The sequence below is a fragment of the Mustela lutreola genome, chromosome 1 (genome assembly GCF_030435805.1).
Source record: "Mustela lutreola isolate mMusLut2 chromosome 1, mMusLut2.pri, whole genome shotgun sequence".
Classification (NCBI taxonomy): Eukaryota; Metazoa; Chordata; class Mammalia; order Carnivora; family Mustelidae; genus Mustela; species Mustela lutreola.
The window spans coordinates 271,658,932-271,682,844 of record NC_081290.1 but is presented as its reverse complement, the minus strand read 5'-3'; the positions used below and the strand labels follow the sequence as shown (position 1 = coordinate 271,682,844).

The window sequence follows — 23,913 nt, the reverse complement described above, 5'->3', positions numbered from 1 at the left end:
GACACTGAATACTAAAGTTGGTTTTGGTTTTTTTGTTGTTGTTTTTTTGAGGAAATACGGAAGTTAAGGTTATAGTAATGTGCTTTTAAATTTTGTGTTCTTGGTATTTTATTGCTGAAAGCTTTTGTATTTAATAGCCATTCAAAGGGAGAAAAGGCAGGGATTAAAGTTTTGGGTCTCTAACCTTTTACAGAATTCCTTTATATCTATATTCAGACCTGATTTCTTGAAATCTTTCTGAACGTTCATGTTAATTTGTGCTAGGAAATAGTCACGATTTTTGTTGACTTCTCAGGAACTTTTATACATGGGCTTTTTTGTAGGCCTTAAGTATTCTTTAGGAGCACAGCAATATATTTTAATCTCTTTAACTTTACCCGGTGTGTATTTTTGCTGCTTGGAGGGTTTTTTTTGTTTTGTTTTGTTTTTCAAGGAGGTAATATGCTAACCCTGCTTTAAATTTATTGCAGATAATTACTTTTTAAATAGCATATGTTTTTTTGTTTGTGTGTTTGTATGTACATGTGGCTGTGCTATTTTGTAGGCTTTCCTATAATTCTTGTGTGTGAAATTTCTGGAGTTAACTTTTGTGAGAATGTTGAAGTGGACTTTTAGGGATAACTTTTATATTACTTGTCTGTTAGTTCAGCGTTAAACTGGGGGTGGTGGTGAACTCTTCCACCACATTTAGAGATCATATGTGAGGTTCAGTCAACCTTTAGGTATTCTACAGCAACTTTCTCACACTAGACACTTGGTGTGGCAGTTTGAATAACCCTCCAACTTCTCTCCCTACAGTACATTGCAAGTCCTCCACCTGTTTAAAAAAAAAAAAATCTCTGTTGAAGGAAAGTATTCTTTTCTATATTTTGGAATCATCTATGGAAATGTTTTCTGGTTTTTTAAATAGACAAAAAGTGAACCGATAATATGGAGATAGGAAGGCAATGGGGCCTAACAGGTTGGTGATCTAGGCTTTATTTTGACTCTCTGGGCCTAGGGGACAAAAAATAACTTAAACACAGAAGCCAGAAAGATGGGTTTTGTTTTATTGTTTTGGCTGCATTGAGGATACAAACTGTCAGTACTTGAGGAGAAGGAGCAGCAGAAAGGAATTGATTTTTTTCTGCAGCAGATCCAAGTATTGTTAACCATGTGCATCTCTGAAGCAGCATACTTACAAATCAAACAGTAGTTGATTCTTTCACTCAATTAACAGTCAAGCCCTAGACAGGTTTTTTTTTTTTTAAGATTTTAAATAAGTATCAAAAACTTCAGAGTAATGACAATAATTTCCTGATAAAAGTGGTGATAGTAACCATGGCAACTGTTATCTGGCCTTATGGCCAGTATGTTGTATTGATGAAGTCTCAGATCCTGTAGTAGCCTGTCACTTTTATGGTGAAATGTAGTAACATGTGTTGCAGGTGATTTTTAGCTGGATTGTGTTAAATTTGTGTGCCAGCTTATCTTTCCTTGTTAGGAATTTCTTGGACCATATTCCACAGCATGTTTGTGAAGGTGCTGTTGCCTGAAAATAACCCACCACCTGTGTTAGGCCTCCTGATGCAGATTGCACTTAGTTCTTTCCCAGCCTCCTTCCTCTGTCTTGCAGAAAATAGGGGTGTGTGTAGAAACTATATATACATAAATAACAGCTCAAAGTTATCTATTTGGACACGTTATTGATAGTTTAAAAAAAAAATCTTCTGGATGAGAGAAATGGGATTTTTTTTCCCCCAAGTGTTCTTTCTGGAAACGTGTGTGTGTGTTTGTGTGTGTGTGTGTGTGTGTGAGAGAGAGAGAGAGAGAGAGAGAGAAAGAGAAATGAGAGTTTAGGAGCGGAGGGCGTAGGTATTGAGTAAGGAGTTGACAAAAGAGAAACTTAAGTATTAATTGCTTTTGTGTGTGTGGTGGTGTTATGTGTACCTATTAGAGTATAGGAAATGTTTTTGTATGAGATTTTCTGCAAGAAAATTATTTATAAAATATAACTTGAAAGACTGTTAAGAGAAAACCTGGTAAAACTTTCTTGGGGGAAGGGAATAGAGAACTTTGAAACTGATCAACCACACTTTAAAAAAATGGCTTTAAAAATGATGTTTTAAAAAATAATTTAAAAATTGTATGAAATCTTCTTGCTTTTTAAGCATTTCTTTTATTGCTTAGCCTGTGTAAGATTTCTCTAATGTGAAAATGTTGATGTAAATATTCATTGATACTTTTTCCAGTATGTGGTAAAGAAACTGCCAGAGCAGAGAGCAAACAGGTTATATTTGAATTTCACTAGACCCTGATAATAAGATCTAGTGAAACTGTGCTTAAATAGTTCAGACTTTCTTAAAACTTACTGTGATAGGGTGAAGTGGTTTACTTACTACATGTCCCAGGATGCATTTCGGGTTTTTGCTTAACTCCGGATTAGAGCGTTGCATGCTGGGACCTGTAGTTGATTTAAACAGCACAGAGAACCCTTCCCTCTTGTCTACTCCATTTTATACAAACAGCTTCCCAAGCCTCTAAGAACTTTCTGCTAAGTAAAATTTGATTGCTAATGTTATGATTATCATGGTGCTGATATTCTAAAGTGAGTCTTCAGAAACACCCTAGTGTTTTAGTTTACCTTGGATTAGTTTGTTTTTTTATCAGCTACTTTAAGATTTACATGTAAAATAACTGATACATGTTTATGTATGTTTGTGTTTATATATTTAAAACTTAGCAATTGTAAATTTTTTTTGTCTGTGCTGCTATAGATTGCTTTATAATTACAGCACACAGATTGCTAATATGGGCATTAGGAGGTTATTATTATAGGGCCTGATATATATGCTGTTCTCTTTTCTTTGAATGGGGCCAGTTACTCAGTGCCCGTATTTAAATTTAGAGTTTATTTAAAAATTATTTTGTAATAATGGTCAATGTTTTGAGTCTTAGTGTTTTTTAAATGGAAGATGAATTCCTGAAAATAAGTGTGGTTTCAATGTAAATTTAATACTCATAGATATAATCTGAAAGGTAGAGGAAAAGGTAAGGTTTCTTTAATAATTTGTATTTTCATTTGTAAAATTTAAATTTCTTTCTCTTCTTTTCTTTGAAGTTCTGATACTTTATTAGTGAATATCAGAATGTTGTTGCAGGGATTAGTTGTTGAAATCTGTGAAAGTGCTTAGCACAGTGCCGGCCACATAAAAAAGCCTCAGTAAATGTGTAGAATTAGCAGCAGCAGCAGCAGTAGTGGTTCTTGTTATTAAATAAATAGCATGCCTCACATTTTTTCCTCTCTTTTTACATTATTATTTGAACAGAAGCCCAGCCTGTTCTGACAAGACCTTGAGATTTTTGGCCTATGGTAATGATATGGCAGTTCCTTAGAATTTTTTGCTGTCCATAAGATGTCTTTGCACCTCAGTTTCTCCCTAAGTGATGTATGCCTGTAGTTAGCTACCAGCCAGTCACAGACTTTTTTTTTTTTTTTTTAAAGATTTTATTTATTTATTTGACAGAGAGAGATCACAAGTAGGCAGAGAGGCAGGCAAAGAGAGAGTGGAGGAAGCAGGCTCTCTGCTCAGCAGGGAGCCCGATGCGGGACTCGATCCCAGGACCCTGAGATCATGACCTGAGCCTAAGGCAGCGGCTTAACCCACTGAGCCACCCAGGCGCCCCAGTCACAGACTTTTTGACCAGAATTCAGCTGTGCCTGTTCAGTACTCATTGCCACTGTACCACAGCTGTTGGTTGACTTTGGAAAGTTCAAAAGATAATAAAAATGTTTTTGTTCATAATGTTTGCACTGGTAAAATACCCAAACTAGTTGATTAATGAAAATAAGATGCTGCAAAAATGTTCCTCATGTCCCAGTGTATGTAACCTTGAAAAACTCTGCTGTGTTTAGAAGAACGAACCAAGCTATCGCCATAGTTTACAGTGTTAACAGGACTGGTGTATTGGAGGCCAGTGAGCAGCCCCAGAAAGAAAATGTAGTTTCAGGTCTGTGGGTTGTACTTAAAATGTTAGGTTCAAAAAAATCATAAGTCTTTACATTATTTTTCTCTTTTAGGACACTCTAACTTCTTTTAGGCTCTTGAACTTGTAGGATATTTTTATCTGCATGGCTGGTCTCTTTTAGCTTTTTGAGAAGGGAAAAGGACATCTGGGAATATTGAAAAATGTAAGCACAAGTTGTGATGTATGTGCCTTAGTTTGAGGGTATACAGAATCGATGTAGTGTCTTTCCTACCTGCTTGGCCCGTATCTATTCCAGCTTTTCCCCTTGTGTGGAGTCCCTGGAATAATATTGCTGAGGGCTGCTGTGTTTATTTAAGAGAATTCTGCCTTTAGTAGTGATTATTTAAGCACTTGTTCACAAAACAAACCAACCCACTGTAATAATACTAACCTTTTTTTCTCTTATAAATATGAACTGAAATTTGTTAATATTTGTATTTTAGACATTGAATAGATTCTTTAGCTATGTCAAAAATTTGTGGGATCTGAGCCGGTAATGCTGCCACATCACGAATGGCTTTATTTATCTTCTGTTAATTTGATTTTTTAAGACCTAACATTAAAATGAAATAAACTCAGTGGTTACCAAGAAGTTAAATACAAAGGACTAAGTATAAGGGGTAAAATTGTTTCTAGTGTTAATTTGGTCAGTGCAGGAAAGATCAGATTTGGATTAATGTGCCTTATCTACATTTTATAATTATACACGTGTGTAATTCTTAATATACCAAAGTTGGAAATAAGGAGAGTAAAACTGGGCAGCCATGTGTAATCCCTGTAGAGTCCTCCGACACACCTAAAGTATTGAGCACAGTTTTCTTTCTTTTTTTAATGAAATGTCCCAGGCCAGTGGAAATGAAACAATTGTGATGGTGTCAGAGGACTTGGCCCTAAGACCAGTCCTGTCACTAGTGGTGTGCTCTTGGGAAATTCAGCCTGCTGGGCATTAGTTTTTGCAATGGTAAGATGGGAATAGTGGAGAAAGCCAGCTTCACAGTGATGTTAAAAGGACTGGATGAGATAATACTGATGAATGCACTTTATAGACTAAAGTAGTATATATAAATTGAGTTTGTAGTCACTAATAAATGCCTGAATTTTAAGGTATTTCTCTGTATTGTGTTAACAATGTTGGTATTTTTAAAAGTTTAAATATAGGAGTTAGAATCATATCATATTTGGTGATCTGAATACCCCCTGCCCATGGTCAGCAGAGAAGTTCTTAATAGATAGTGACAATATGCACTGATGCGTTTGTGCGTGTGTATATATCTATATAATATACACAAATGTCATAAATGTACTGGTGTGTTGTTATGGTAATGCAAGTTTTCAGTTATGGGCTTTTATATTGAAAACTATTTTTATGTGTTAATATACAAACTTACCCAAATACACATATTTGTTCTATAAATATATAAAGATTTATAAAGATATAAAATTGAACGTTTGGCAAGTTGAGAGCTGTTCTTATACCATAAAGTTATGTTGTTTTAATAACAACAATAATAATGATTTTATATTTACTCTTTATTATATATAAAGTTAAACTCTTTTGTATATAGTATCTCATTTAATTGTAATCCTCAGCAATATTACAAGGATTTACTATTACTATCATACCCCTGTTTTAGAGATAAGGAAATGAAGCCCTCCCTGGATCACATAGGTGTAGCAAATGCTACAACCAGAATTCAAGCCCAAGTTTGACTCCAGAGCCTCTTCTCTTAAGAGTCCATAATATTGTACTAAACTTAATTCCTCTAGAAACCTAGAAAGTGAATTTCTAAAGAAGTTTTCAGTTTACTGAAAAGGCCACAGCTACATTGTATCATCTTGAGACTGTTTCCTGCTGGTTTTGGTTGGGTTAGATTGAGTATTTTGGAAATAGTAAGCATTGGAATGGAATGGAAATGAAGGCATTTGGGTTAGTGCCTGTTTTGCTCATCACTGTATGCCAGTTGTGAAGCATAGTGCCTACCACGGAGTGGGGACTGATGCCTATTTCTTAAGGTTGGAATTTGGGTACTTTAGCATCATAGGCTATTTTATACGTTTTTTAAAGTAAGTGCAGATATTTTACGTTTGCTGTTTTAATTAGTTCTTATGTAACTACAACATTTTAGAGGGTTTGATGAGAAATGTTCTTTTTTTTTAAAGAAATATTATAAAGGCAGTGCATCTGAATAATTCTAGCCATATAGATATGTATAAAGTAGAAAATGAAAGTCATCCCATTCTACTTTTAAATTTTCCTGTGCATTAAATATGTACTATATATATCCATTTCAAAAATAAATAGAGTTATACCATAATACTGTCTTAAAGTTTACTTTTTTCAAGTGGCTATTTAAAAAACTTGTTTTTGAAAATAAAGCTCAGGTGGAAAGTGGGAGTGAGATTGGAAGGAGAGAGGTAAGATTTATACATTAAGATTATAAACTTAAACTCTAGACTGGTTATTACTTATGGGGCAAAAAGCATTTTAAGATCTTTTTAGTTGTGCATAATGCCTTAGTGATGGTCATTGTTATTTTTAAAACTTTAAAAAATAACCAATTTAAAATGGCAACACCATTTTCTGTCCTGTGCAACTAATTTAAGAGGCATCATTTCAGAATTAAGTTCTACTAGTTTATTCTGGTAGCTACTATTTATAAAGAGATCAATTATGGTTTCACATAACTTTTTTTTGAAACCGGTGGGTTCTCCTCTTGGTTGGTTAGAGGCATTCATTCAACATTTACAAATTGAAATAGTATTTTAAAGTTGAGAAAATAATTGTAATTTTTAATTGTAATTTTTAATTCATGGAAACTCAAACCAAGTACTGCTTAATCGGCATTCAGATAGATACCCTTCATAGGAATTAGTGCTCGTACTCACATCTTTATGTCGGTAGTGTTGGCTGACCTCACCCCCATCCCTGTCCCTACTCACTCAACCACTACCAAATGCTATACTGATAATCCACCATTTTTTCAAGTGACAAAAAAAAAAAAAAAACTGAGTACATGGTGTAAAATAAGACATCCTCAAGGCCTTATCATCTACATTAAATGTAATTTTTTGATTTTGGCTTTGAGAGTTTTATCTTGTTGCTAAAGCTATTAGTCATAATTCACCTTTATAATTTTTAGATTAAAAAATTTTTATATCGTAGGTAATAAATTTTTCATTTCAGAAGTTTTAAAAAAGAGTCTTCCTTGTCCTAGAATGTACTCCTTGTGTCTGAGGTGCCTTAACGTTTCTTTAGACTCATATTTAGTGAAGAGCTGACTCCTGGCCTTAAAATTCCAAGAATTGGATCTGACAGGGCATAGCAGTTTATTTAAACTACAGTATAGTCGATTATTTATTTGAGAGAGAGGGAGGGCACCCAGGAATGGGAGTTGGGGTGCTAGGGAAGCAGAGGGAGAGGGAGAGTCCAGAGTAGAGCCCCATCTCACAGCCCTGAGATCAAGACCTGAGCCGAAATCAATAGTTGGATGCTTTACTGACTGAGCCACCCAGGCGCCCCCAGAATAGTCAGTTTTAACACACCAATTCAAGAGTTTTCTCATTGGCAGCATTCATATGTGCTTTTCATTTTGTGTGGCTCAGGCCATGCCCTAGAAAGTATTTTATTATTTCTCAGAATAGTCTTATAAGTATATAGAGGGCTCAGCTCATGTCATGGATGGTCAAACTGAGGCAGAGACAAGAATTCAATTAAGTGAATAGCAGAGCGTGATTTTCCTCTCTTACTTTACCTTTGACATTCTTAGCCTGTTGTCTCCAAACTTTAAAAAATAACTGATAGCAGTAAATGTATATTTATATGTAATTTTCTGAATTAATGTATGTTTCAAAACATATAGAAAAGTTGAAATTTGAAAAAGGGTGATATTTAAAAATAGAAGTTGCAGTAATTCCTTCCCTGTCCTCCTTTCTTCTCTGGGGTGGGTGCACCCACTTGGAGACGAGTGCTTTAGATAGGCCATTCTTCTGCAGAAGAGGCAGCCATGGGGACACCTGGAGGACAGTTGGCACAAGGTGTGGGGCTTTTAAGTTGGAGTGATCTTTTGCAGCTTTTTAATTTGAAAGAAACAGGCTTTCTTTCTGTGAAAGGCTGAAAGACTGAGAGTAAAGGCCTTGAGAGAGGTGAGCTTAAAAGATGATAGAAGCTTTACTTATTTTCTTCAGAGTTGACCAAAGGGAAAAGGCAGCCTACCCTGTCAGCTCTTACTCCCACTATAGAGATGGCAGTGCCTTTTTCTGTTGTTGTTAGGCAGTTTATAGAACGCAGGATAGCTTGGTAAGCGTCTTCTCTGTGCCTGATATGACGTAACATTGTGGAGTATGCAGCATGCATGTTAAGTACAAGTGGTTGTATTTGGCTTGTTGCTGCAGCATTTTTGAGGATGTCTTAAAAAGCAGTTCTCATTCGATAGAGTTGGAGATGTGCAAATTATTGAAATCATCATTTCATGAAGCCCAAACTTTGTAACTTGAATTATTCTATTTAGTATTTGTTTATTTCTCTCCTCTCCTTCTCCCCTCCCTCCCTCTACCCCCCACCCCAGGACTTCAGAGCAGAATTCTTTTTCTGAAAGGAACAGATGCTGTTAACTTATCAGGACCTGATACTAAAAAGCCTACAAAAATCTTTGTGCTGCTTATTTTCTTTATTTAATCTATATGCAAAGCATATTGTAATTATTGCTGTTAGAGGGTTTTAAACTGATGGTTCCCCACCCTTTCTGTGCACAGGGGAGATAGATTAGGAATGCCAAATGGACAACTTGGTATAAAGAAATAATGACCACTGAAATAAAACAGGAGTTCAAATAAAAAGCAAACCACATACAAATGTAGAATGAAAATATCTTTTAGTAAAATGTTAGCATGCTGTACTTGGAACAGATGCCACATTAATTCAAAAGAGAGCCCAGAAAATGTGGCAACTTTACGATGTCAATGGAGAGAGCTGCAATAGTTCCTTTTCTCATTGTGTCAAGTTCTCAGTACCTCCAGGTCCAGTCCTGTTTTTCTGTATTTATTTTTCTGGGTGTATTCCATGTTAGCATACAAATAATAAATCCGTGCTCATTGTTTTTATTTATGTAATTAAATATATTATCATACTAGTAGATATTAGGGTAGAAAGCCCAGTAACTTATAACAGTAATGATTTTGGTTTCAAATATGTGTATCAAAATATTCAGAATCTGAGGTAAAAATTGATTTTTCTCATCTTTTAAGGCACATTTATGATAATAAGGTAGTCTAAGAATTGAGACTTTCAAAGAGGCCTATGCTTTTTTCTTTTATTTTCTTTTTTCTTTTTCTTTTTTTTTTTTTTTTTTGAGGCCCATCCTTTTTTGAATGTAGAATTTGGACAAGTTACAAAACTATGAGAATTTTGCATTTTTTTCTCATTTAAATTTGTAGTTATCATTGGACATTTGTTATGATTTTTAAGTAGCTTAGATTCATTCATTCCTTTTGCGGTATTCTTTATGGTGTTTGGGAAGAAGGAGAAAGGGTGTTGGAAGGGTACTACCATACACACTTGGATACTTCCAGGCTGACGTTCATTTTATAGAGGATTGCACTGGGACATCTCTGAATTGCCTGCTTGTTGCAGTGCATGGCTAATGTGATTCTGAGCATGGAGAGAGATGGGCTGGGGGTTCTTAACCAGACTTACAGTATGCCACTTCCTGAGCAGTGCAGTGACCTAATCACCAGGGGTGGGTCCTCTGCACCTGTAAAGTCTGGCGGGCATGCTTAGAAGAGTACTACTAGTTTTCTCTTAATTAGTCAAGGCAAGAAGGCTCACAGTCCATTAGTTTTGTTGAAAAGGTTAAAAGTTTTGTTTTCATACAATCCAGGTGAAGGGAAGTTTTTAGCATGGCAGTAAATAAAGCTCAGTGGTTGGGTATCTCCGCTGAAGCTGGAGCCAGTTTGCATGGGGCTGAAGTCCTGGCTTTGCCACCTATGAGCTCTCTAGTAATGGTCAAATCACTTCACTGTCTGTGCCTCTGCCTATGTAAAATATGAATAAATAATAGTACCTATATGGGTGCCTGGGTGGCTCAGTGGGTTAAGCCTCTGTCTTTAGCTCAGGTCATGATCTCAGGGTCCTGGGATCGAGTCCCACTTCGGGCTCTCTGCTCAGCAGGGAGCCTGATTCCCCCTCTCTCTCTGCCTGCCTCTCTGCCTACTTGTGATCTCTTACAGTGTATCAAATAAAAAAAAAAACACATATAAATAATCTTTAAAAAATAATAGTACCCATAGCCTGAGGTTGTTAGGAGGAATTAATAAGTTAATGTATAAACTGCAGTAAGTTCTTGACACATGTAGTATGTACTAAATAAATGGTAACTATTGTTAGGTATTACTTAACCTTCATTCTCAAGTTCTTTCTTCTCTTCTCAAGGCTTGAGACAAATGTTGCATAATGGGAAAAGAGCCTGAGCTTTGTGGTCTGACCCCTCAATTGGAATCTCTGTACAACCACTTAAAGTTGAGTGTGTGACCTTGGACTAATTATTTAAGCTCCCTTCAACAAAGATGTCTCTCATACATGCTGTATACCAAGCCCCGTGCTATTCTTTTGGACTTAAGTTTCTTCATCTGTGTTGTAGGGTTGATAACACCAACCTTCTGGGATTGATGTGAAGATAAAATGAGGAAATTTAAGACACTTGATAAGTAATAACTGCTGTTATCATTATTATGGTTACAGTCCCTCTTAAAGTTTATGGGGGAAGAGTAAATATGGAACAGCTTAGCTGGAAAGGAGGTTTTTTTCCCCTGAAATGTCATGGTGAGAAAAGGTATGGGTGGGAAAAGTGTATCTAATGAGTCCTTGTTTGTGAAAGCTCTGGGAGAAATAGAAAATATGTGGGAATATGTCAGTTTTAATAGACTTTAAAAAATATTATAGGGCACTTTAAAAAAACTCTTAGTGATATAATAAGCCTTTTCTTGTACCAGCATAGTGATGTGGTTTACAGTAGGTCACTTAGCATGGAGTCAGTAGTAGACTAGGCATTCTAACTCAGAAGTCTAAAATCCTAATCAGCTGCTCAGTCCCTTGGGTCAGCTGCTCAGGACAAAGTGTGTGCTTAACCCTGAGAACACAAGCTTGAATGGAATAACTAGTGGAAACAATTGTAGAGGCACACAAATGCTTTCTAGTAATGATGGACATCATTTATTTGCCTTCTGATTTTGGGCATTTTGCCTTTGTGAAATTTCCTCTCATCTGGTGCCTGGTCTTTTCTTATGGCAATTGTTATTTTCTTTCTATATTTAATTGTCGTATGTTACCTGTATTGAGCCTAGAAACTGGGCCTGAGCACAAGTTGGTTATGAAAAAAGCCACTCTTTAAGTTTCCACCTTACAATGATCTCAGACTTAAGATATTTTGGTAAAGTATTTGAGTTTTTAATATGTCCATTAGTGGGCACGTGTGCATGTTTGTGTGTAGGTATCTATCTGGTAAGTGAAATAAGTCATTGAGGGAGGGGGAATGATCATTAAGTGTGACATAGAATTGATTTTATTTATTCACTACCAATTTGGAGCTGAAACTTTTTTGATCTTTGATCTGCGTAGTTTTTTCCCTAGGATTCAGCAAATGTATTTACAATAGCTTACCACAATACCGTAAATATGGCATGTGTTACCACGGATGAGCATTTGAGTTAAAGTAGAATAATAGCTTCCATTAACTTTTTGTTCTTACTTACCCAACTGTACCAGTTCATAAAGGCCTAGGAGGTAGATAGAAGCATTTACTAGATTTTATTTTGTCTGTGTTCCTTAAACAACGTTTCTGCTTTCTGAGCAGAAATTCCAGCACGTTTGTTTTGATAACATGCCTATACTTTATCTCAACAGATATATTAAAAAAATCAAAGTTTTATAGCAGGCTATATAGTTTTCTTTCTTTTTTTCTTTTTTTAAGTAGGCTCCACGTGGGGCTTGAACTCAAAACCCTGAGATCAAGACTTGAGCTGAGACCGAGAGTCGGATGCTTAACTGACTGAGCCACCCAGGCACCCCAGTATAGTTTTCTTTCATTTTAAAAAAATTGTAATATTACTTTACAATTTATAGAGTGGTCAATAAGTGAAGCTTTGTAGTTTTAGAATTAGCATAGTGTATGCACAGTATTAAGGTTTCTTTATGCAGGGCTTACAAAAAAGTTGCTTCTCTTGGGTGAATGGAATTGTAGAAAGTTCAGAAGTATATTTCATTTCAATAAATAGAGGAGTTAGCAATAGGCCCTATGAGGCCTTTGAGGTTGACTTAAAGAATAGTACAATTTTGAAAATTAGTCTGTCTGATTTTAAATTTGTAAAAGTTGGGCTATTCATGTCAGGGCTGAACTCCTACTAGACTTATATGGGAACCTGTCTCATTCAGCTTGGTACATTAGCTGCTTCACAGAGAGACGCACGTCGATTGCACATACTCCCTCCATTGCCTTTCCGCGCCCCCTCCTTTGCTATCTCTTTGCCGTCTCTTCTCTGTGTACGCTATCCTGTCTGCTCTGCATCACTGCCTCCAAAGCCACCACTGTCTTCTTCTCTCTCTCTGAAAAACAATACAAAACACCATTGTAATTATTAGGTTTTTTTTTTTTTAAAGATTTTATTTATGTATTTGACAGACAGAGATCACAAGTAGGCAGAGAGGCAGCAGAGAGAGAGAGGAGAAAGCAGGCTCCCCGCTGAGCAGAGAGCCCGATGCGGGGCTCGATCCCAGGACCCTGAGATCATGACCTGAGCCGAAGACAGAGGCTCAACCCACTGAGCCACGCAGGTGCCCCAATGTAATTATTAGTTTTTAAACAGAGCTGTTATCAGGACCTTGAGGCTTTAACAGTTTGTGGACCTCCTTATTTTGGGCCCTCAGCCAGGAGTTGGATAATTGATAGCTTAAAATCACTTGTGAAGTAACTGAGTATTTGTGAAACATTTTATATCTGGACTGAGGAAGAGAATAGAAAAAGACCTTTTACCTCAAAAATTGCTGTATTTTCTGGTAGGGAGTGAGGTAGGGACATAGTCAAAAGGGGAGCTTTGAAGTTACTTAAACTAAGACGAGGGAAATAGGAAGCATTCATTGATTAGATGGTTCTCTGTACTCCTGTGGACCTATCTGGAAGAGAATTTGGAAATTCTGGTGTTGCTGACCCTAAAAGTATTCCGGTTTAGTATGAGAGGACTAGTAGAATTTCTTTCTTTACTTTGTAAAATACAAAATATGGCTATTGTGCCTTGTTTTTAGGCATTGATTGCATTTCATTAATTGGTAATTGCAAAAAAAAATTGGTAGTTGCAAAATAGCAGATCATTTCCTCCAGATTTCTCGTAGTCGTTTTGAATTGTTAACTGAATTGTTTTGGTAAGTAAAGTAAAACGGAAATTAGTTGTGGTTAAATGTTAATGGCTGTATTGGATTTAAATTCAGTAGCATATTTGAGACAAGAATTTTAACTTTATGGGATTTTTAAAACTTCTTTTTATGGAAATTTAAAAACATATGCAAAAGCAGAGTGAATAATATTAGCAAATGCCACATACCTCTTAACCCAACTTCCAGTTATCATTTTACCAATGTTTATAGTGTATGAAACATAGAAGGAAAGTACTTTTATGTTTTTAAAACGGGCAGTACAAATAGATCTGTTGATATACTCAAAATGTGTGTGAGAATGTTAACTCTTTTCATACATTGTAAATTCAATGCCGATTATCACCCTTTACCATAATACTGCTTTCATTTGTCTTTTAACTTACTGGAGGTGTGTGAGCCACTACTAACTTAACAGAGAACCACATCTGCTGGAAAGATTGTAGTTTTCTTGTGCCTTCTGTCTGTAGAAACTTATGATTATTAGTTTTTTGAGTTTACTATCTTTCTTAGTTATATTTTATTGTATGTACACTTGCCTATCGGCAACTTTCGTATGAACCACCAATAATGGTGTTTCCTAGAGTATGTAGAGCAACTTAAAATTGGAAATTCTTAGATCTTGTTTTGCATATTCTCCTTTGAATATTCTGTTTCTCTTTCCTATTTGTATATACCAACTGACTAAGGATTACATGTTATAACATGTAAAATAGTTTGTTAAGGAGGGAATTTTGACTATCTGCTATCCCTGGACGTGATAACGGTGAACAGGAACTTAAGTTGTTTTCTCGCTTGTTCACTCCTCTTTTGAGGGGTAGTAAGTCCTGTATGTGCCTGTAGTTGTGGGGCCTATTCATTACTAGTCAAGGTGATGGTAGTCATATTTCTAAATTTTTTACTTTTATTAGTTTAAATTAGACCCACAGGGGTAATTATCCTACCCCAGTGCATGAGGAAGCATAGTCACTGGGTGTTGTGCATCTGAACCCCCGTGAAGTGCATTGAAAAGGTATCTCTAACGTTACGATGCTGTTTGGCATATTTAGTTTAGTGCAAGGAGTGTACTTACTTAACAGGACCGCTAATAAGCTTCCCTTACACCAAAGATATTTTTAAAAATTATACTTAAGATGACTTTGTAGTATTCCCCAGTAGAGTTCATCCAGAGCAGCAAAATCTTTCTAAAATAAAACTTATTCCTTTAACCGGTATTCATTTAAGTGGGTTTCTCTGTACTTGGTTTCCATGGAAATAGCGAATAGCTAACGTTATTTATAAGGTGGAAGTAAAATAGGGTGCCTAATGGGACCCCATGCTGCTCTGATGAAGAGACTTAGGAAAAAAATCCATGCTCATGGGATTTTTTTTTTTTAAACAAGGTTAATGGAAGCCCTGATTTCTGTCTTCTGTAACAGAACATATTTTTGGTTTTAAAGGCTAGCATTAATATCAAGCAAACTTGTTCTTTTTTTTTTTTGGTGTATATTGCTTTCACTTTCAACTTTTAGGACCACTTACTTATCAGCACGATTGAGGCTTTATGCTTCAGACTCGTGTTTCTTTGTGGTTTTTGTTTCAAAAGTTAAAATCCCCAGCATATTGTAGCTTTTTCAATTTCTCATTGACATTTCAAAGTACAGATACAAAGCTAAATGTTCATTAATGGTAGCAGCAATGATAAAGAATCAGTATGTTGGACTACATAGTTTGGTGTTTTGTTTTTACTGTGAATATTATGGAACCATATTTAGTTTTCAGGCCTTAAGTCAGGGTGCTTTTTTATTTGTGTTGTGTAGCTAGACCAGTGGAGAGAGAAAAGATGCTAATTTTCTCTTGGAGTTAGAAAGGAGGGAAATCTTAATTTCTCTTTCTTTAAAAAAAAAAAAAAAAAAAAGATTGTTGCCAAAGCATTTTAATTGAAATAAATGTTAGTTCTTTTAGTCTTTGAATGTGGATTTAGACTAAACCTTGGCTTTTCCTCATTTCTTCGGTAAGGCCTACTCTTAGGTTTCTAGGCCTACAGCGAAGCCTTGCATTTCTTAAGCCCCTTCAAGTGAAAGAATATCATTCCCTTTGTGTTTGTGTTTGTGATTGTGTGTGTGTGTGTGTGTGTGTTTGTGTGTCTCACTAATTTTTCTATAGCCTGAAAGGCACCTGCTCATTTTCCAGCCTGGTGAATACAGCAGTGCTATATTGAGAACTGAGGCAGTATGGAACACAATAAGGTGCTATAATTTTTATTTAGTTAGTTTTGGTCGTCCTTGGCAGCTTGTGATTGTTACCGTTTGTCTGGAAGTACTCTGTGATTATTCCTGGCTATCAATGCAGCAGGAGTTTTCTTCTGTGTTTTAAAAGCAAGGGTTGTAGTGTACTTAGGGCTCTTCAGGGGAGGAGTTTTTGTTTTGTTTTGTGTGTGTGTGTGTGTGTGTGTGTGTGTTTCTTTGGACAAGCTCCTGGCTATACTTGGGTTTACTGTGCTCTAATTTTTAAAAATTTGATGGACTTGATCTTGTTGAATTTTTGTGTGAGGTATTTTATCTCCAGCAATTTTCTAGTTTCTTCTGTATGTATTGGTTGGTGCTATTTTAAAAAATTTCTCCAATGTGTCAGTTGTTTTAGTTTAGCTTTTTCTTGTAAATTTTAAAAATCGGGTGTTTACCAGTGACCTTCCTCAGTGACTTTTATTTGGATTGTCTTTGTGCTTTAGAGACATAGGAATTTGGGTCTATTATCCCATTTCTGAGAGAACAAGTCCCAGTTGTTGCAGTTAGTGCAGTAGAAAGGGGTTTTGCAGATACAGTGCTGGGCATTGATCCTCCTCCTTGGTGCTACGGTTTACACCCAGAACTCCCATTAGTGTTAATAGGAGACACTTGCTTAAATCCCTGTACACCAGGATAAACCCAAACTCTTTTGTGGTGCCTTATAGATACCTGAGTTGTTTTTTTGTTGTTGATGGCAAGAGTTTTGGTCCTGAGGTTAGCTGATTATTAGGATAAGAGTTTGAGTTATCTTGGGATATGGGGTGATTTACTAAGTCTGATCTGTAATTAAGTTTATGTTATGATTAGACTCAGAAAACATTTACAGCTTTGTGAGCTGTGGAAGCTTTTGAAAAAGGATTTTTGTACTTTATAGCATGATGAAGCAAGATTTCTTCTTTCCATTTATTTCTCCTAATACTTCTCAACTATAAAATAAATGATTTTACAAGTTTTTATACATATTGCAAGAGGACTTGGTAAAAACTATTCTTTTTATTTGTAAGCCTTCCTGTAATTACTCTCTGGCCTTTAAAGTGTTTTATCAGCTAATGTTGCTCACATTTTCAAACATAGTATGCACTGTCTTAGAGCATGGACATTGCAATCACTGGTCAAGTGTTAGAAAATCACTATTTACTGTGATTATCTCTGAATTGTAGATTTTTGGTACTTTCATTTTATGCACGGTCATTTTATAAACTTTTCATTTATGCACGGTCTAATGGAAGGATTCCTAGATTGAGAGCAGTAAATCTGGATTTTAGGCTGAGCTTTGCCTCTTACTGTCTTTGTAGCTTTTGGCTAGTCATGTAGACTTCTTGGATTGCTGTTCCCCTGTGGAATGAAGGAATGGATTTTGTTCTCTGGGGTGTCCATTTTAGCTGTAGGCTATTTGAAGGCCTACTTTCCTAGGTACTGAAGGCAATAGAGGACCGTAAGGCAATGATTCCTAATCCCTACCCATCAGAATCTTCTGGGGGGAGTTAAAATAATACAGATATCTGGGCTCTAAATCAGACATCATGAATTTAGAATTATTAAGGGTAGGGCCAGTGAATTTATGTATTTTTTAAAAGTTTTAGATTTACTCTGATAAAAGTTTGAGAACTACTTGTGCAAGGCATTATTTCTACTCGTGTGTATGTGTGTGTGTGTGTGTGTGTGTGTATAGTCAGGGAGATAAGACATACAAGTTATGGTGTGGGACAGTATATGGCTAAATTTTAAGATGAATGTGAGAAATGATCAAGTATCTGAGAATTCAAAGAAAGGAAGAGCTGGGAGTTGAGATGGTTAGGGAAGGTCTCCATTTATCACTTGAATCTTTATCTGGACTTGAATGACTGGCTGAGCTTTGGCTAGGTGGAGAGACAGTAAGAAAGGTATTGTTGGCATAAGAAAGAACATCCCCCCAGTAAGTTTGGGGAGAGGAACAATTCTGAGGACAACTGTGGTCTTTATTTTAGTATTCTCTTAAAAAAAGATGCTGTAGATTTCCTAAACACTTTGAGGGAGTGAACCATGAAGATATTTTATGGAAGAGAGTGTTCCAGTCAGAGGGAAAAGCAAATAGAAGAGCCCTTAGAAGGGAACTTGTTTTGAGTTTTTGAAGTACAAAAAAGAGGTCAGTATGGCTAGAGCAGATTAAGCAGTGGCAGAGGGGAGGAGATGAGGTCTGAGAGTAGCAGAGGCCCAAATCACTTAGTTTTGGGGGCCATTTTAAAGGACTTCAGCTTTTTTTCTGAGTATTATGGGAAACCGTTGGAGGATTTTGAATAGAGGAGTAACTGGATCTGTCTTGGAGTTTGAAAAGGTACTCTGGCTGCTGAAAGAATAGACTATAGCAAGACAAAGATGGAAAAGAGGGAGGGCAGTTAGGAGGCTGTTGTAATAATCTAAGTGAAAGGTGGTGGTGCCTTGGATCAAGGAGGCTGTAGTGGAGTTGACACAAGTGGTCAAAACCTATGTATTTTGGGGCGCCTGGGTGGATCAGTGGGTTAAAGGCTCTGCCTACAGCTCAGGTCATGATCCTAGAGTCCTGGGATCTAGGCCCGCATTGGCTCTCTGCTCAGCAGGGAGCCTGCTTCCCCCTCTCTCTCTGCCTGCCTCTCTGCCTACTTGTGATCTCTGTCAAATAAATAAATAAAATCTTTAAAAAAAAACACCTGTGTATTTTGAAGGTGGAGGCAAGGTGATTGGCTATTAGATTGGATATAGGGTGTGGAAAAAAGAGGAGAAGAGGAGTGAAGCATGACTTTTAAGGTTTTGGCCTGAAGGGACGGAGTTGCCACTTACTGAAGTGGGGATGACTCTGAAGAGGAGGTTGGGAGATAGGGTGTCAAGAATTTACTTTTGAACTTGTTGAGCTTGAGAAACCTATTTGGCAAGTGTTGAGTGGGCAGTTGTGTATATGAGTTTGGAATTCAGGGAAAAGGTCTGAGCTGGAGATAAAAATTTGGGAGTCACCAGTGTATAGATCCTTTTCTAGCCATGAGAGTGGGCGAGATTACCTGATGGGAAGCGCTCCAAGAACTGAGTCCTGGCGCAGTTCAACATTTTGAGGTCTTGAGAGATGATGTTGCTTCAGTAGGAAAGTCTCAGCCCTCACTTCCGTGTTTGATCAATAGCATCTCACCTGGTGGATCATTCCTTCCTTCTTGAAACCCTTTTCTCTCCTGACTCCCTGGACACCACCCAATCCCGACATCCCTCCAGATCTCTCTGGCCACTGTTCTGTGTTTCTTATGCTGGTTTCTTCTCATCATTGGTGATCTTAAGAATGAAAGGAGGGCAAAGCCCTAATGGAGTGAGTCTAGTAGAGGATGGGGAGAAGGAACTAGGGACAGTCATATGGTTAAATGCTCTATAAATGGGAGCATAGACATGAGACAGTAACTAGAGAAGGGTATGGAGGCAAGGGAGGCCTTTTTTTTTTTTTTTTTTGAAGATGGAAGAAACAGGGCGCCTGGCTGGCTCCAGTTGGTGGAATGTATAGCTCTTGATCTCGAGGTTGTGAGTTTGAGCCCTGTGTTGGGTATGGTGATAACTTAAAAAGTAAAATCTTAAAAAAAAAAAAAAAAAGGTGGGAGAAACAAAATGATCCAGTAATGAGGGGAAAATTAATGGTTCTTGAAACTGAGAGGAGAAGTGCTAGAGGGATGTCCATGAGAGTGTAAGACTAAGAGAGATGGGGGACACAGGGATGATTATGGGATTGGGACCTAAAAGTCTAAATTTCATTAAGCAGTATTCTACTTTTTCTTCTGAGTACTTATTTGCATTTAAATTTATTTCAAACTTATTATGCTTTCTGTTAGAAGTTAGGAAGGGCAGATAAAAAAGCAGTAAAACTTATTTTGTACATAAGATTAGCGTATCAGCTTGGTATAGTAGAAGAGAAGAGATTGAATCTTTTGCGTAAGGTGACATTTTAAAGTGTCTTTGAATGACAATTATCTGTGCTATTCTAGTCCCTTATCAAAATTTATGATTGAGCACAGACTATAAACTTAATTGTTTGAATTTGTAGTGGGATGAATTTTAGCCTAATTTAAAACATGATCTAATGTTAAACCTTTTTTCTGCAAAATTTGTTTATTATTTAATATATATGTTCTTCATACACAAAGGTTTTAGATATTTTACAAAAGGTACTTACGTTGTTATTAATCACCTTTGATTTATTGATGGTATTTTAAATTTTACAACCGTATTAGAAATCTGAGTGATTCATTTCTTTACCAGCTCTAATTAAAGCAGCTACCTATGAAGTTCTAGAGAGGTGAACCATCTTCAGTTTGCAAAAATCATGGGAAATTATGTTAGCAAGATCATATTCACCTTTATTTTTTTTTTTTTTTTTTTTTTTTTTTTTTAAAGATTTATTTATTTATTTGACAGACAGAGATCACAAGTAGGCAGAGAGGCAGACAGAGAGAGAGGAGGAAGCAGGCTCCCTGCTGAGCAGAGAGCCCGATGCGGGGCTCGATCCCAGGACCCTGGGATCATGACCTGAGCCGAAAGCAGAGGCTTTAACCCACTGAGCCACCCAGGCGCCCCCATATTCACCTTTAAACGCAAAAATAATTTCATTTAGTCTAACTTACGTGTTTTGAGTGCATTTTTTAAGAATAAATCTATGTTTGAAAAATTTAAGCAAATATAGTTAAAATTTTTAACTACCTCAGCTATGAGTATGAAGAATATGTGAGAAATTAAGTGGACTTTTAATCACCGTAACATGAGGAAATCAAACTTGCATTTCAGACTTAAATACATCTTGCATAAAGGTAGTGTTAAAATACACATTTACATATAGATTTTTTTTGCTCACTCACTCTTACTAAATTATAGAAATAAAATATTTTTTTAAATCAGTTTTCAAATGGTAGTCGATTAATCAGTCTTCAGAAGAAACACGCTAGTAGTTGGGATGCATGGTGTTTAAAAATCACTAGTCTAAAAAATGATTTTATTTTATTTATTTATTTTTTTGGTATCTGAACTTCTGTGCAAATCTTGTTAAAGGTGTGGGAATTCTTATACATATAGAACTTAACATATAGTATTGTAGGGTTGACAAACCCCTCTGAAACCCATTCATGAGGATCCCTTAGGCATGAGGGATCTCAAGTTTTAAAACCTGCCCTGTATAGCTTACTTATAATAATTTTTTTTTTGAAACTTTATATGGAGACTTTTCCAAAAAGTATTTTGCCAGTATTTAACTGTAATTTGTTTCTTAGAAGTGTTACTCCTGCACCTGGTTAAGAGGTGGTGAGGTCTAGTGGAAAGGCCAGCTCAGTCAGAGGAATCTCTGGGTCTGTAAGCTTTTCTCAAGCTTTACAACCAATTGGATTGTGACCTTCAGGGAAGTCACTTAACCTCTCAGGCTTTGATTTCCTATGTGACATCTACAGTCCCTGCAAGCAATTTTATGAGTAGTTTTATGATATCATGGTTTCATGATATGGTAAAATTCTTAATCAATTTGGGATTGACTCTGCTATTGATTTTTGGAGAAAATGCCCTAAGAGGTAAGGTGTACATCCATTGTGTCTTTTTATTGAATATGACTTTTCACAAGAGTTAATGTGACTCTACTTTCTCAAATGCCATATAAGTAAAAGTAAAAATCACAATTCTATCCTGATCACTTTGAGTTTCAACATATTTCATATGTTCTGGTTATAAACCATTGTTATTCTGAGTGTTGGAATTGTCATGTCCAATTCTGTGGCTTGTTTTTTTATTCTCTTGTGTTTTTTTGAGGAACAGAAGTACTTAATTTAGTACAATGTATCAGTCTTTTCCTTTTCATTACATTTTAAAATGGCAATATCTTCCTCTCTTATCTATTGTTTTTAATCCAAAGTCATTCATTTAACAAATAATGCTGTGGGGGATTGATGCATAAGAAATTATCACCAGCATGAAAAAACTAACAAGAAATGTCTCATAGGAAAAATAAGTCATCAACAGAGTTAAGGGTCCACTCAGTCACTTCATTCATTTAACAAATATTTACTGAACATTTACTGTGTGCCTGGTACTGAGTGGTACAGAATCCTGTAGGTACTATCTGTAATGTTAAGAATTCACTTTTTAAAAATTGAGGTGTTACTGACTTGTGGCATTATATTAGTTTTAAGTGTACAGCATAATGTTTGATATGTGTATGGATTGCAAAATGAATACCACAGTAAGTTTAGTAAACCTACATCACCACACATAGTTAACAATTTTTTCCTATCGAGAATCCACTTTTAAAAAATAATTTTTTAAAAAGACTTTATTTATTTATTTGACTGAGATCACAAGTAGGCAGAGAGGCAGGGAGAGAGAGAGGGAGAAACAGGTTTCCCACTGAGCAGAGAGCCCGGAGGGGCTTGAGATCATGACCTGAGCCAAAAGCAGAGGCTTTACCCCACTGAGCCACACAGGCGCCCCGAGAATCCACTTTTTAATGACCACATCATTCTATGGACCTTTGCATGATTTTTTTTTTGGTTGGAAGTCATTCTAATCTTGGTGATTAAAATAGCCATTTATATGGACTTGAGAACTTTCAGAGGTACTGCGCTAAAGAAAAGGCAGGATAAAACAGCAAATTGAATTTCTTTTGGAAATAAATGTTAACTGCTTGAACTGGGACCCTTTTAAGTTATTTTACTGCATGTTTGGTCTGACTGTATTTGATTAAATAAAAATTTATAATCTGGATGACATGAAGATTTTTTAAAATATATCCCTTGAAATGAGAACACTACTGAAGTAACATCAGTCAACAAGCACACTATGTTTAAAAACATAAGGAGGTTTTAGAGCATGCTACGTGGAGTTTGAACAATTTAATAGTAAAATATTAGGAGAAGAGTTAATTTTTGTTTCCTAATGTTTTTTAAATGAAAAAGAAGTTTGAAAAAAAAAAAAAGTTTGGGGTGGGGAAGAGTTAAAAATAAATAATATAGGGGTGTCTGGCTGGCTCAGTCAGTAGAGCATGTGACTCTTGCTTCCAGGATCATGAGTTCGAGCTCCACGCTGGGTGCAAAGATTACATAAAAATAAAATCTTAAAAAACAAACAAAAGCAAAAAAAAAACAAAAACCCCAAAACAAAAACAACCCCCCCCCCCATAAAAACCAAAAACCAAAACAAAAAACCCTGAAACAAACCAGTATAGCTTGACTTGGCTCTTCTAACTTTGAAGTCAACTTAATGGAGTTTAGTTAATCTTAAAAAATGCAATTGATAATATCATCATTGAATGTTTGAGCAAGATTCCCAAAACCTTAATTTTCTTTCTGGCTCTATCACTGATTAAATATGTGGCAAAGAGAAAGGCATGTTTGTGTTACATAGCTTACAGTCTGAAGTGGTGAGACTTGAATAATTTAAATGAAACATGTAATCGAACTTACGATGATACATACAAGATGTTGTGAATTTTAAAGCCTTGTATCAGACAAGTCAATTTCAAGATTAATTGAAAAGCCTTTTAAAGAGACCAAACTAAGGGTCAGTGCTGTAACCTTAATTTGTTACTACAAAGCAATGAACAGGGAAGACCATTTGTTGGGGATGAGCTTATATTTGTGTTTTATTTAGATGAGGTGCATTTTATTTTTGTGCGTCCCTTAGGAAAGGGAAACTGTCAACTACTTACTTTTCCTTGTCTTGGAAAATTTGCAGTAAAGTGAAAAATGGAAAATTAGAGATTTAACTGCCTTTGAATTTTTTTCCTTGCTGTGAAAACTACCTCTTTTCCCTTTTTTGAGGTGGGGTGGTGGCTAAAGCTGTGGAGATTTTTGTATGTTTTACTTTTTCTTCTTAAAGTCAGATAGAAATCTTTAAGTCTTCAGCTTTTTTTAACGTGTCATAAGTCTGTGTTTATAGTCTAATTCCATTTTCCCCTTCTTCTACTGTAGGGAGCAAGAGAGCTGAAGGAGAGCCCGTTTCCCCAAAATTGGTAAGTACTTTCACGAGGGAGGGATAATGTGCCTGATGCTAGTTGGGTAGTAATTCAAATGATCAGTGATTATTTTTTTCTTTTTCCCCAAAAAGCTCTCTCCTAGAAATGAGGCTTTACTGTTTGCACTGAGTGAAAGTGAATTTTTGTCTAATTTCACATAGCTATATCTCAAATGCATTTATGTTTCTAATAATACTGCTGGGCTTGCATGTTCCTACATTCGATAACCTGTTAAAATGTAAAGATCC

The 23,913-nt window shown here is 36.2% G+C and overlaps 1 protein-coding gene across 20 annotated transcripts in view; it reads left to right on the top strand.

The window, feature by feature from the left end:
- Window positions 1-23,913, top strand: part of PHF21A (PHD finger protein 21A) — a 192,731-nt gene that overhangs the window by 5,331 nt on the left and 163,487 nt on the right. For all 20 annotated transcript variants that reach the window (XM_059140867.1, XM_059140839.1, XM_059140858.1 and 17 more), the window contains one exon: window positions 23,622-23,662. The gene's annotated coding sequence lies outside the window, so the exon portion shown is untranslated. The remainder of the gene's footprint in view (window positions 1-23,621; window positions 23,663-23,913) is intronic.